Source organism: Astyanax mexicanus, chromosome 3 (genome assembly GCF_023375975.1).
Source record: "Astyanax mexicanus isolate ESR-SI-001 chromosome 3, AstMex3_surface, whole genome shotgun sequence".
Classification (NCBI taxonomy): Eukaryota; Metazoa; Chordata; class Actinopteri; order Characiformes; family Acestrorhamphidae; genus Astyanax; species Astyanax mexicanus.
Window position 1 is genome coordinate 46996476 of NC_064410.1, and position 15576 is coordinate 47012051.

At 37.7% G+C, this 15576-nt stretch overlaps 1 protein-coding gene across 6 annotated transcripts in view; it reads left to right on the forward strand.

Annotated features, from left to right (window-relative positions):
• macf1a (microtubule actin crosslinking factor 1a) overlaps positions 1-15576 on the forward strand; it is a 230937-nt gene that overhangs the window by 50156 nt on the left and 165205 nt on the right. The window lies entirely within an intron of this gene.

Genomic DNA, 15576 nt, shown 5'->3' on the forward strand with positions numbered 1-15576 from the left:
TGGATGTTTGGATGTTTTAAACTCTGTGAGCCAGATTTATTTGCATTCCACAATAGCAGACAGCATTTGGAGGGTGATGGGGTGTTGGGGAGTGTCTTAAAGAGACTGACAAGGGATCATTTTTCCAAATTCAAGGGACCCAATTCATGTGTACTAATGCTTCTGATTTAATGTTGTATTTTTTATGTTTTACATAGCATATCCTACTGCTTTAAATTACTAATGCTTTTTTAATCTGAAGTGAATGCCACTCATACTGATGGATGTTTGAAATAGTATATGTTACTTACCGAGATGCATGTTTTTAACCCCCCTTTTGACTTTTGACCCCACTGATTTCTGTTGATGACCTCCATGCTTCTGTTTTTTTGAGCAGGCACTTTTCTGTGATGCTTAGATCACAGGGCATCAATGATGCCCTGCATCAGCAATCCTCTTGATTGTCTTTTTTCCCCAGTTTCTCTCTCTCCCTCTCTCTCTCGTTTCTTTTCCTCTTGCTTCTGTTGTGTTCTGTCTGGCTTTCTCGCTGTTAAAGTGCTCATTTTGCCACATCCTTTTGTCATCTTTCAAGATAATTTTGTAATTATATCTTAACTGCCTGCACATGTTCATATTTTCAGCTGGCTGCAGCTGTGACTGAATTTTGCAATCTCACCTCTAAATTGCAGTCAAACCACAGACTTGAGAGCCTTTGCCAGAATCCTCACTTTGCAGCACTGCTGTGTTTTTGTTCGCTAACCCTCTCCCTAAGCCAGCCCCAAATAAGGTAATCTGACAAGCTGCTGAACAACAAGATGAATGAAATTCAGCCTCAATATCCCACTGTATGCAATATTGCGGTGTAGGGCATCTGCCTGTGTGCTGTGTACTTCAGAGTGGAGCATGATGGGTAGAGTCTGATCCTTATTGACATGCACAGTTGCACACACAATTTCTCACCTTAATTTGTACTCAACCTTACTCCCCAATGGACTGTTATAGAGATCTGTCTTTCAATGACTCTTTACCACATTAATAATTCATATTAAATAATTTTAAATACCACTTGCTTCAGTCTGCCTGATAATAGGTCTGTGCTGGTAAGAGTCCTGTTTAGAGATAAACTAGTCAGCTGATGCTAATTGTAGTAGTGTAGTAGTTTCTAGTAATATAGAACAAAATTTCATATCGTACACAAACTGTACTGTAAAAGGATGTTTCGCTTTAGAAGATGTTCTGTTTTGTCATTCTGACTTTACTTGTGTTTTCCTGGACACTGCAATCTGAGAATATCCTAAAATGAAAACTGTACCAGGCCAGTTTCTTGAGTTATCTGAGGGATAGCTGTATTAGATAGGGGGTATTTAGGGTATTAAAAAAAAAGGCAAAAACGAATAAAAATCTGCGAAAACCCTTTTTGGTGTTTGGCCTGGGACCAAACAATTATATTTTGTTTGATTTTAATTTGGGACAATTTTTTATTTTATTTAATCTGTATTAAAAATCAAACACTTCTTGGCTTGTGCAAAAGTGATTTTTAGCTGAGCTGTTGCTTTAGCAGTGAATTTGTACATTGTCCGGCATTGTTCCTGATGGCATTTTAAAAGCCCCTCCCTGCCCTTTAGGATATGCTGCTCAAGAGCACCACACGCTGCACTGCCCTGAATGTCTTCCTCCATGCTTGGAGCCTTGCTCCAGTGAAGCGCAGGAGCATGGAGTGGGCAGGCAGGACCACTCACATCACAGCACTCCCACCGCCTCTTACTGAGCACACATCAATAGAGAGAGGGAGGGTGAGAGAAGGAGAGACAGAGGGGGAGCAACAAAGGCAGAGAGGAAAAAAAGACCCAGAGGAGGAGGGGAGGAGAGGAGAGGAGAAGATGCAGAAGAGAACCGGCGTTTGTGGCGAATGAATGAAATCTTTCTCCTGGTGGTGGTGCAGGGTCTAGCACAAACACACTCTCTTTCTTTCTCTCTCTCTCTCTCTCTCTCTCTATCTGTCTATCTCTCTCTCTTTTTTTTCTCCCTTTTAACACACACACACACACATGCACCTTTTAGGCACCCTGTCTTTGATGATGTAAAGCATGTATGTGTGCAGCAGTGTGGGAAAGGCTGTGGAGTAATAGGTCTATAATAATTCTGCAAATATCAGTGTTCTGCTGAATCATTGGGAAAGAACGGAACGCTAGAGAAACAGTGGAAGAAGAATGAGTTTAATAATGGGGTGCTGTAACCACTTCATTCTGTTTTAATAATAGACATGTGGGTGTGAAGGTCCTATACATAAAGTGATGCTTCTTTAGAGTGTAAAGCAGCAATATGCATGTATTGGTAGTTCTTGCTCCCCTTTGCTCTTGCTCCCCCTGTAGTCAGGTAGTGTCATTTGTGTAGTTAGGAAGGACATGCTTTGCTCATTTCTGGACTGTTGAGAGAGACGGTACCATCAATAACAGTGGGAAAACATTGCTGTGGTAAAGCAATAATGTGGGATTTTGGACAAATATGACTCTTGTGTAAGAACTGCGTAATGCTGCAGAGTTTGTCACATACATAGTTATACATGGTACAACCAGTGTAATGCTTTGATGATTGCCTTCTCACAAAAAACAATAAGATATAATATATATTGAATAGAATAAATAAAAAAAATATTAATATAGAAGGGAAAATGCAAAAAAAAAAAAAAAAAAAAAAGATAGTGTTATTGTGTTTTAATAATGTTGTAAGGTTTCTCACACTGTAAGAACAGTAGCACTGTTTGAGAGTGTATGGTCATTTTAGTTGTCTATAGGATGCTGATAAAATTTGTATAGGATTAAAAAACACTATTCATAAAATCGGAGTAATTATCTGAGTTAACTTTTTATTACAAATCTTTTTTCTTAAGTTTTCGAGAAACAATACATAATTGTATCTTGATAAATATGTTGATATATTGATCTTTTCTTACACCCTAATCTATTAAATCTCTTTTAGGATGGGATATGTTTTTTGTGGGGAGGTTGGGTAAAATTAAAGTTAATGCCAGGATTTCTGGCTGTATCGATCCCACATGAGTCGACATGTGGATTAATATTCCTTTATATAATGTATATTATATAATTATTCTTGTGTTTTTTATTTTCTTAGGTATAAAAGTTCTTAGGGATGCAGTTTAGTTTCAGTGTGGATGGCATAGATACTTTAGATTGTTCTAGTCTGTGGTAAATCTCAATCAGATACAGAAGAGGAATCAATAAGTCTCTGCAGCTTAGTCATTATGTAGCATAGCCTGCAGCATGAATTACATGTTTTAAGCTTGTAGCTGTTTATTTAAAAAAATATCAAAAATTTTATTATTATTATAGATGGGTCATACATTTTGCACATGTAGTATAATTACATTACTCCACCTCCCCATGTAAAACTAAACCTGTCTGAATAGAGCTTTAAATAATGACTCTCCAGGCCAGTCAGTAGCACTGCTGCACCTCTGAAGTGTTTACTGCAGCTCTGCTCTCGTCAGGCCTGTGGGCTCAAAGGGAATAGTGTGTGCTCTGGACTATGGGAGATGGTTCATCAGTGGCCCCCCGGGGCCAGCACATCTTAATAACAAAGTTTATGTAAGATCTTCTTTTTGCACATAATTGCTTTAACCCTGCCTCTGTTTGTACTAAGAGAATCGGGCACAAAGAGAAGAGCTTATTGAGGGGGGTCGAGAGGAAAGGAGGAGGGAGGGAGTGGGACAGGTGTCTTTAAAAAGGGAAAGTCTGAAGTGCCGGGACTGGGACGGGGCTGTGTGGAGTATAAATGCTTGAGAGAACAGAGCAGGAGTGAGGAGGGTGATGATGGAAATGGAGATGTTGATTGATGTGGAGTTGAATGTGTCTGGGCGTGGGTGAGTGTGGAGAGACGCGGGGTGGTGGGGGGGGGTGTAGTTCAATACAGAGTGTGTCTCTCTCGCTTCTGTTGGACACAATTGCCTCGTGTGTGGTTGAGATGTAGGATGTGTCTGTGCTGAAGGTAGTAATTTAGTAAATTAAGGGAAAAAAAAGTACTAAATGTACACTTTTCTGCATTTTTTACCACTAAACGTAGTTGATCCTAAATGAGATTACTCAATACTTTGTACACCAAATCAGACTCTCTAAGGTGATTTTTGGTACTATTTTATTAGGGGCTATTTCTGGTTCTGAGAGGGAGAGTGCCACACAGCTTGGTAATTTCACTGTTCTAACAAATACACATACTTTCCTGGGAGTCAACAGATGACCAATATCAGTTGTGTTAAAGCATGAATGCTCTAAACTTGTCTTAAAGGAAACATAAACTCCTTAGGAAAGGAAATAAGTGTTCTTTAGTAATGCTTTTATGGCTCGTTCGAAAACCCATTTCATGCAAGTCAGAGCAAGGCTGAAACGCAGTTCTCGAGCTATGCTGGTAGAAGCTATTCAGTCCTCCAGCTATAATAAATGCTGTGTTCGAGAATGTTGTAGGACAGAACAGGGTGTCTAGTTTCACACATCAAATCAAGAAAACTTACAGGAAAAGTATTCATCAGGGTTTGCTAATGGGTCTCAGAGCCTATCATACATTCACTGTGCATTATTGCTGCATTACTTTCACTTTTATGCAATAATTACTGGTAGAAAGGACTATTTAGTTCTCAATAGTATACATAATACTCGATCAGTGATGGGTGAAAAGACATCAAATCAATATCAAGATTAATTGAACATTTTACCTAAATTCTGATTAATGAATGATTGTATTATGGAAAATGGACGCAGCATTTTTTCTTTGGTACATGCTGCTTTACAGTTAGCTTGGTGTTTTTTCCCCAGTATGCATGTGGTAATAGGCCTGTATGATATGATGATATATGATATCATCATGATTTGTCAATTGTCAAAAGTCACTGATCCAACATGCCATGATTATTAATAATAGTATATGTGTATTCAGGGCTACAATAAAATAAGTTAGATAAGCTAGATATAAGTTCTTAAATATCTTTCACACTTTTTAAGATAAAAAAAATCAACATTAAAAAAATTAAGGAATTTCACCCAATTTATTCAGAAGTCCATAATCCAATATTTCATTATATTAACAATAGTGAAGTAAATTGGAGTAAAATGCACATTTTTATGCAGATAATACTTAAATTTGATATATGTGGCATATAAAACAAGAGCATGATTACCTACATATGGGTTAAAATAGAAGGTTGTATCATTTTTATATTTTATAACAGGACTTTTCCTAAAACTGTAGCTTTAAGAAATGTACTTGAGTCAGTATTCAGTGAAGTGGGCCACACAGTTGCCCCTCGCTATGGTGTGCCATCTGGGGTGCTGAAACAACAGCTGCGGAAGGAGAAATAAGACATGGCGGGTTGGAGGGAGCAAGGTTGTTGCTGATGTAATGTTGCTGAGATATGCTTCTTCATGAGCTCTGATGGAGCTTCAGATGGAGTGTGGTCATGAAGATGCCTCAGCGCAGCTCGGCTCCATCCAGAATTGATCTGAGAAGATGGGGTGGTCAGTGTCGGTCGATGCGTTTGCTGTCCGCTCTCATTAATCAAACCCTTGTTTGGAGCGAGACGCTCATAATGTAAATGAAGTGAGGTGGTGATGTGTGGGAGAGACACTTAATGCAATTTATATTGCGTTTGTGTTATATGTGTATGTCAGTTGTACATAATTAATAACATTAGTTGATGTGAAGTATATGTGTTATGGATGAAAAGGAATGCTCTTTTGAAAATGCTCTTAAACATAAAAGTGCTTTACATGACTATCTGAGTGGTGCCACACGAAACATACTTATGATTGTAGAAAGAACAATGCAAGAACAATTCAGTTACAATTCAGTATTTTGCGATAGTGTAAGCAAGACAGACTATTGTGATCTGAAGACTGCTATGTAGTGGTCATGTTTACATGGAGCTATTAATTAAAAAACAACACTGTGTTTTGAAAATCTCTACAGTATTATAAAACATTGTGATAATTGTTTTTTTTTCTTTATTGCCTAAAAACTATGTTTGTGTGTGAAGAAGATTTTAAAGGTCTAAACCTTTAAACCTTACTTGTATGAATGGATCCAACACAGTAGTGCTGCTGGAGTTTTTAAACACTGTGTCCACATGCTGTCTACTCTATTAAGACACACCAATCTGTGGATAATAGGCGTAAGAACAAGGTGTGGTGATAGTGTTATGCTTGATTTGTGTAAAAACATATATATTTCTGTTTTCCTTTTTTCCATTTCTTTAAAATTAATTTTTTTGTCTTTATTTACACTATTTACTGACTGACATACTGACTTCATGACTGACTTACTTATTTACCTAATCTGCTGTGAATTCTTTTGTCTGCCCAAACTGTGAAACTCAGCCAATACTTTGTACTTTGCTCCTCAATGTTGTTCTGACTATGTTAAAGGCAAACAGGCAAAAATGCAATTTTCTCTAAAAAAAAAAAAAAAAAAAAAAAAAAAAAATTATTTTGACTTTTGTTTAGACCTTTCTCAAGACCAAACTTATTTACTTAGTTACTTTGTTAATGAGGCTCATGGTATACGTACCTTCAGGAACCAATATTATTATTGCTCACAAAACCATTTAAACCATTAATTTGAAACTGTACATGGAAAATGTATTTTTGTCCCCTCCCTGACAGGGTAATTGCCTCAGATGTTTAAGCATTGCCTAATTAACTTCAATACCAAACACAGTGAGAGAAGACAGAAGTGCATCATTCATTTATTGCTTCTGTCAACATTTTATTATCCTCCTGCTGATGCTGTTAAGCAGCTACTGTTGATCTGTTTAAATGGGGATTCACTCTAATATGACTGATGGGCTCTATGGGTGTTTTACTTTATGCTGAAACATAATACACACACACACACTCAATTGCATTTACACGGCTGTCCAGTCAAATGATGGACAACACACTATGACGCAGCAGGTGTACATGGGTGTGAATGGACTGTGTGTGCATGTAGATGGCCTGTGTGCAATCCCTCAAACAGCTGGCAGTCTGGTCCAGGTTCTGCACCTGGAATGTGCCACCTCATGGCTGTATGTGGATTGGAGAAACTCCCTTCTGGGGTTTCTGCTCCTTGAAGGCAGCTTGTATGTGGGGGTCTTTTTTATGAGCGCTTGTCCAGTCATGTTCTGAGCGTTTGGTTTGTTCTGATCCGTCGACGCTCTGCTCTCCCGCTGTGTGCGGATGTGGGGCAGCACTCCCTCAGAGACTTGCTGGCATCTCCGGCATGTGTTTGTTGAGACCTTCGCTTGGGACAGGTGTTTCCTTTTTTTTTTTTTTTTTTTTTTTTTTTTTGCTAATACCTCAGGGCAGTGTTTCATACAGGGGAGATATCTGATCTTCTTTGGGTGTGTGCAGTGCATTGTGGGTGCTTTGCCAAACAGATAGAAAGGAGACTGGTGAATATTTGTTCTGTTTATGTGAAGAAGATATAGGTAGAAAGCTATGTTCTGTGAAGTTCAGCTTTGGTACCCTCTGTCTTCTCAAAATTTCTCATGTTCTTATCTCCTATCACTGGTTTCTATCTCCTCCTCCTCTTACTGTCTGTAGTCCCAGTAGCTTTGCATCACTGTCTTTAATCACCTCTCTGGATAGAGCATCCCTCGCTGCATGCCTTTCTTCCGCACAGTATGCAGAAGAAAGGCACTAGGAAGTAAGTGTGTGTGTGTGTGTGTGTGTTTGCTTACATCAGTACAGGTAAGCAAAATAAAACCTGAGTCGTACAGTCTGCTGAAATGCTGTGGCTGGCATAGCTAGCCAAGTGTGCACAGACGCTAAACTAGAGATTGATGATTCTCTCTAGTTTAGAATGTAATAGGAAATATTTAGAAAACAATGATATTTTTTTCCCCACATTTTTCCACCATACTTTACTAAAGGTTGTGTTTTGTCCAGAAGGGTCCTGCATATTTCTAAAGAGTGAGATAATCTGGATTTGGACACTCACAGCCAGGTTGCCTTTCAGGCCCTCTGAAGGTTCTCCGTAGGGCCCCTAATCCTTAGCAATCTGCCATGGGGGATTTGGGAAGGGACCTGGTGGTTGACTCAAAACAGATTTCCCAAAATGCTTCTGATCTGAATAAAAGAAGTCCACCTGTTCTGTTCACCCAGTCCTTATGTTTGTGGTATATTTAGATCTCTTCTCCCACTTTAAATAAGTGAATATTTGTTTGGCCAAAATGTCAGAAATGTGTAATAATCCTTTGGTATTTTTGAAAGAGGGTGGGAGATGTTACACGTTGGTGTTAATCTATTAGTTACGTACATTTAGTTTTACAGCCTTAAATGAAATAACATTTAACCATAACATTCAACAAATCTAATGCCGATCCTAAATCCACAAGTAACTTTTACAGATCTTAAACATTTAAGGGAAAATGTGTTTATAACTGTATTTTCTTGGCATAGCATAACAATGAAAGTTTGGTACATGGAAGCTACATCTTATGGACCTTAAACAACAGAATGGACCAATTCTAAACCACCTATACTGCTATGTAACAATTTTTTATATGTAACATATATATTTTTACCCCAAATATTTACATGCACTCAGTAAAAATAAAAAGCTGGCATGCTTGGTTAATCACTTTGCATAGACTGTATATCCAATTTTCCTTCTATACATAAATTAAATTAATTTATTCCTGACACAGACACGCACGCTGGTTGTATAGATCATGTAGAGAAGTGCTAACAATAGATCAGGGCCCTGGATACAAATAAATGTATTTGCACTATGCTTAAGGCTAGATGTGGGATAGATGGGTTAAGGCTTCCAAACATAGATCTGTGAAACAGTGGAACTTTGTTCTCTGGATTGATGAGTCATTAATCCAGGGTGTCATTGAACATTCTGACCATACTAACGATCTTGTTCCTGGATCTGCAATCAGATCCAGGTATGCTTTAACAAGTCTGGATCTAGTAGACTGCCTTCAGTGGACATTAGAGGCAGATACTCCAACAAAAGAAGAATACACTGTTTTTAATATAATTGTTTTAAAAGAAAACATTGTGAGTGATTAATGAGCATTTGTTCATATAGTGTATGTAGTAAAACTTACTGAAGTAAAAATTATCAGTAAAATGTGGTGAAATGTATGCTTTCACTGTTTACAAAATGTAGATTTCCTTTTAATGAATGTAACGTTTTGTCCCTCTGTCACTATTTAGTCTTCAGTTTCTACAAAGCCTTTCCTTTTTTCCTGTCAGTCCTGATCAGTGTGATTTTTTTTTTTTATATCTCCTATCCCTCCATCTCTGTGCTATGTGTTGACCTACATTTAGGTGCGTCTCTCTCTCTCTCTCTCTCTCTCTCTCTCTCTCTCTCTCTCTCTCTCTCTCTCTCTCTCTATGTCCTCTCTTTCCCCTGTTAGTGCTAACATAATCTCCTCACCATGAGGTCAGTTTAGCAGCCAATACCTTTTCCTATTATTCTGTCCATCTGCCTTGATCTGTTTGTTTTCATTTTTCTTTTTTTTTTTTTCTTTTTTTTGGGATGTTTGCATGTCTGTATATTGAAGCACAGTGCCCTCTGGCTCTAGTAGATGAATGTCTTATTGTTGTGCGGAAGTAAATGTTTGTGTGTGTGTGTGTCTGCGTGTATTTTTATGGTTTTAACCCCTCTGACCCCGGCACATTTATGTTCACTGTGTGTGTAATGTGCACATGCAGCAGAGCAGGGTGTTCTTGGGGGCTCCCTGTTCTACACACGTTTATGCATTCCCTGCACCAGCATGCCTGAACCGGCTCCTGACAGCCTTGATAATAAGTTGATAAGCGTGATCGAAGGTGTTGGAGAGCAGCTGAAGCTGCTATGCGGGGCTGCTGGTCTCTCAGGAGCAGGATTAAGAAGCACTGCAGTAGTAGAACAGGTGTTCGGAGGTGCTGTCTGTGAGAATCAAATGGAGCTGAGTCACGCACTTCAGGTTCCTTATCTGTGTTGGACTCCTGGGTACTGATGGGTGTCCGGGATCATCATGATGCAGGAACCATGTCTTTGATTATCCATTTAATCTGATGCCTCCCACTGCATCCAGCTGACTCCAGCCGCTCGGCTGCTGGCTTCCTGCCAGTCTGCCTATAAATCACCTGAGTGTGTGTCTGTGTATGTGTGTGTGTGAGAGAGAGTGAGAGTGTGTGTGTTTCATCGGTGGAAGCAGGCCAGGTTTGTGCTTGTGGTCCTATCCCACTGATTACATGCTGGTGGTTCTGGCCCAGCTGATGCACCTTTGTCTGAGTTTCAGTGGAATGTGGTGTTTGTCCGCAGTAAAAGCAGAGGCTGCTCTGGAGGGGGATGGGAGCATTTCCCAGCATCAGCACTGCTCCTCACTGCAAGGAGGCTCTGCGTACTTCTCAGGGCAGAGGCTACTGTGCCATAGTGCTTAACAGAACAGAGAAGTGTGATGCTGCCATATATATATATATATATATATATATATATATATATATATATATATATACTGCAGTTTTGCTTCTGTGTTGCTGTTGAATATTCACAATTAGGTATGTGATATTTCTGGACAAATATATAGGCTAATAATTCATTAATAGTGATAAACACAATTTATTTCTGTAATTTTATCACCATTTATACATCCCTGATAATAAAAATGTAATAGCAGAATAATGCGAGACAATTAAATGCCACTGTTGTAATTTTATTGTATAGTAGTGCAATTACATCCTTTTAAATGACAAAAGAAATATTGATTGAAACATGAAACATGATTATTGTGACAGGCCTGTTCACAATTCAAAATGTTTTTTTTTCTTTTAGTCCTGTGACAAACAAAAAAAAAATTGTAATATTTGTATTTTTTTTTATCATTCTTAACCATATAGACATTTGATCTTCATTTGACAATGCTGAGAGATAATATATGATTTAATAAAACAATTAGGAAAATGTCTTAAGTCACCCCCATGTTTACTACTATTTAAATGGCTACAATTAGAATCAGATGCAGCACATCAGCTGGAGATGATTAGAACATTTATTACTACTTAAAATTCCATCTAACAATGTTCTAAACATTTCTATCAACTATGTGCACATCTGTATTGTTATGTATTGTTATATAATCATTCTTCCATTGTTGTTTTCTTATTTTACCGCCCAATTTTTGCTGCAAACCTCTTGCCGCATAATGCAAGCTGTAAGCCACAGCCACAATGTTCTGCACTTATCTGTTTGGCATTCTCCCATTTACTCCTAATTATTTTTAAGCAACACCTAGCAACCCTTTGGAAAACACCTGTAACCACGCAGTAAACACCTGGTGCACCATTGCCATCTCCTAGCAACTCCTTTAGTAACTAATACCCTTCCATGGTAGCCAGATAGTAATACCTTAGCAACCACATAGCAATGTTTTATCAAACAACATCCATACCACAGTAACACTTTTAAGCTGTACAGCTATTTTGCGTTTCTTTAAGGAAGTACACTTTTTTAGTTGCATACATTTTATTTAATTTCATTCAGAATTAATAAAGGATCTAATAAAGTTTCTGTCTTATTATGTGAATTTTAAGATCTTACTTTAGTTGTATGTGTTTAGTTATATCTCAAAACTAGTTATATCTCCATTTCTTAATGAAGTTAAAATATGTTTACAAAGACTTTACTTTACTCTATATAATCTGGAGTTTTCAGAAACTTGCATTGAAAGACAGGCCTATGTCATATTTCAGGTTGGATGTAATAATGCAGCATGTCTCACACTTTTACTGCTTTCAGTAAAGTAAAGCGTGAGGTTTTTCTAGACATCTGTTCCGGTGTCGTGTGGGTGTGTGTCTGTCCCTATATGCCCCATTACCCGTAGAGTACTAAATTTTACTCTATTATTAGAGTGAAGTTATAAGTCTCTGACACTAACCAGTTTTTCTTCTCCTTTTCTTTCATGTTGATCCTGCTCCTGTTGCTGGTGTGGTGCATCCTCACAGGTAACAAAATATTTTTCACTCATATTACTTTTACAAGCATGTCTGACACAGAAAACAACAGGCTGTATATCTGTTGTGTTATGTCTGGACCTGATTTTCCAGACATTTGTCATTTCACAGAGTTCATTTTGAGAAACGATATTAAACAACTATCTTGTGTTGATTTCTAGTGAAATTATACATCTGTAGACTCTCAGAATCTGCTACTAATGATTTGGTGCTGTAAGAATATATGAGCATATTCACTGTCAGGCTGTTCTTTGTAATGAGCTCTCATGAGATTTTTAAAAACTTAAATAAATAATGATTTGTTTTTATGTACTACGTATTTCACAGTCTTGAATAAATTAGGAAATGGTAAGAAAATGCCCCTTTAATTGTTCCTGGGCTTATTTTGTTTGCTAGGTGTTTGTGTCCTCTTGTGGCTTTCCCTCTGTGTATATTAACTCTAGAGAGCTACTGTATACGTGAATGTCATCAGGTTGCCATAGGGCTTGCTGCTTTGGATGCTATAGCATATAGCATATGCAGTGTTAGCTATAATTAGCTTTAGTTTCTGATTGCATTGTTCTTTTAAGCCTGCAGTACAACTGACTTTGTTTGGATGATATACTGTCCCAAAAACCATTGCAATAAAATAAATTGTTCTCATTTTATGATTGCCACTGATATAAAAATATTAGCAAGGCACTCTTTTTAAGGAGCAGTTCACTTTTTAATATTATGAATGTTTAGACATTGGAAGTGGAGTATGCATATTTTTAAACATCACCAGTCATCAGGCTGCTGTAGTGCTGTAGCACTTTAGGTGTAAGATACCTGAAAGCCAGTAATTTTAGTTTTTTAGCATTTACAGAATTTTAGCATAATTTTTTTATAACAGTACCAGATTGCATTGGTATGTATCATGTATCATGCATTTCTACTTTTTCTTTTCTTTTTTGCACTTGGCATATTAGCCTCTAAACAAAAGTGATTCAATTATTATCAAGAATAAATCCTTAATGTGGTTTAATTTCCTGTGAGGAGGAGTCATTTCAAAGGATCTGTATCTCCGGTCCTGTCCCATAGGACCCTCTGGCTTTCATGACCGTATCCCCCAGCCAGCTTCTTCACCCTGTGGCTATTTATTCATGCAGGAGCTTGGTGTGTGTGTGTAGAAGTGTGAGAGTGTATATGAGCCACCAAAGATGATTCTCTTCTCCTGTATCCCCTCACTAATCACTCCTAATTACAACCTGTCACCTTAACACTGCATAGGATTCATTCTCACAGGAAGGTTGAAATGATGCATGTCGGTGTGAGAAAGCCAGTGTGAAGTCAGTGTGTGTTTTTAAAGCAATTCGGAGTGTGTTTTGAATGGAAGGTGGCTGGGTTTATTTTTCCCCACAGCTTGTTGTGTCTGGAGGAACAGACGCGTTTTATAGTAGTTTGTTGAATGGAGTATGAATAGCTTACAGATGTAGCACACTAGCCAAGTAGGTGCTTGTTCTTGGCTGCATTCTGTAGTGTTTTGAGGGCTGAGAGTTGATATATGGCGAGTCTGATATGTGGAGGGCTGTTCCCAGCTGATTGGTATATATTTTAATGAAAAAAATATTTTCAATGTTTATTTATTTTTTAAAATAAATAAATACATTTTGTGCAGAAAGATGAGTTTGCCCCCTTTTTTAGTTGAGAAAAAAAAGGTCTATAGTAGGTTTTTTTTTGAAGTAGCTAGCCTTTGAGAACGCCCTGACTGGAAATATGAGTGCAGTAAACGGCTGCAAATCTTAGTTAAGTTAGCGATTGCTGTTTTGTGGTAGCACGGTGGTCTCTTTTCTTCATGACTTCCCATTGGCTCAGTTAAAGACAAACAATGTATGTACACTTTATTATGTATAGCTATTTAATTGCTGGATTAAAACAGCCTAGCCATGGAATCTGGACAACACATTAGCACTAACAATAGCAATTCATGCTAAGATAGCTAGCTAATAGCTAGCCACACAGTTGAGCTCTGTCTGTGTTTTTGTACTCTTTTTTTGTAGCAATTGTGACAATTTTACAGACATTTTGCATTCAGCTAAATCCAGTGTAGGGGTGTGCCATATTGTATCGTATGCGATAATATCGCCAACATTTTTAAATATCATGAACGATATTATACCCTGAAATATCGAGCCATATCACCCACCCCTAATTATTACATCAGTGTACTACTTATTTGCTGTTTTTAACAAAAGTAAAATTCACACTTTTCTCATTTCCTATTATATATCTACTAGAGACAGATTATATCTGTCCAGTATCATTTTTTTTACTGTAATCCTGGATATATGGAGATATTTGGAGTGCATTATTTGTATCATGGCATTCTGGATTCTTGACTTCTATTACAAATCCGATATTCTGATATTTTTTAATATCTTAGTTAGGGATGTGCCATATAATATTTTATGCAATAATAAAATGTGATTTTCATTTTGTTGCAATAGTGTATCCTTGAAATATAAATTTTTAATTAAGTGTTCGCCAAGAGAATCGTTTTTGCTTAAATACCAGGAAATACCGTGATATTATTTTAGGGCCATATCGCCCCCCCCCCCCCCCCCCCCCCCCCCCCCCCTTATCCAGTGATTTGTCTAAAAATGCCATTTTATGCTGCTGTATAACTCTCACTTTTCCAAACCTGACTACTGTGCCCTCAGGTGGTTGAATGTTGGTCGTTAAGATGTTACTAGGTAGTTGCCTCGGTAACAGGTTTGTTGCTTAGGTGTTGCTAGATGCTTACTATGTTAACTCACTAACTCAGTGGTTGCTAGCTGGTTACTCAGGTGTTGCTATATACGTACAATGTTTGTTGCCAAGGTGCTGCTAGGTATTTACTATGGTAACAGGCTTTTTGCTATGGTGTTACTAGTCTGTTGCTAAGGGCTTGCTAGGTGACTATGGCACAGATGTTGGTTGCTGTTGAGGTGCTAAGTGGTTAAGGTTTCACTATGTTATTGGTATTGGTTGCTAGGTGCAAGCTGAGTCGTTAAGATGTTACTGTGTGGTTGTTGCTGTGGTCTAGCTTTTGGTCAGGACTTTGTGATCTGAAAAGTGCAGAGTTTAAACACAACATAAATTGAACAGTATTTGCAGTGCCATCAGTGTCTACAGTAACAGTCAAAAGTTTGGATACAGCTCTTCTCATTCATTGTGTTTTCTTTCGTTTTATGATTTTTATTATTGTACATAATGATTAATATTGAAGACATTAAAGTTATACAGGAAAACGTGTGAAATTATTTTGTGAAAAAAGGCGTTAAGCAAACCAGAATATGTTCTTTTTTACTTCTTCTAGCACATTTTGCTTTGATGCACACTCTTGGTATTTTCTCAGTGTCTTCATGAGGTAGAATTATCTGGAATAGTTTTCTCAGCAACTTGAAGGAGTTCCTGGAGGTGCTGAACAATAGCTGCTGCTTTTTCTTCACGCTGTGAAGCTTCAACCCATCCCAAATCACACATCTCAGTTTGGTTTAGGTCAGGGGATTGTGAAGGACTATCTTTTATTATTATTATTTTATTACTTCATAATTCTGTGTCCCTTAATTGTTTTCATGTATTTAATATTAATCTG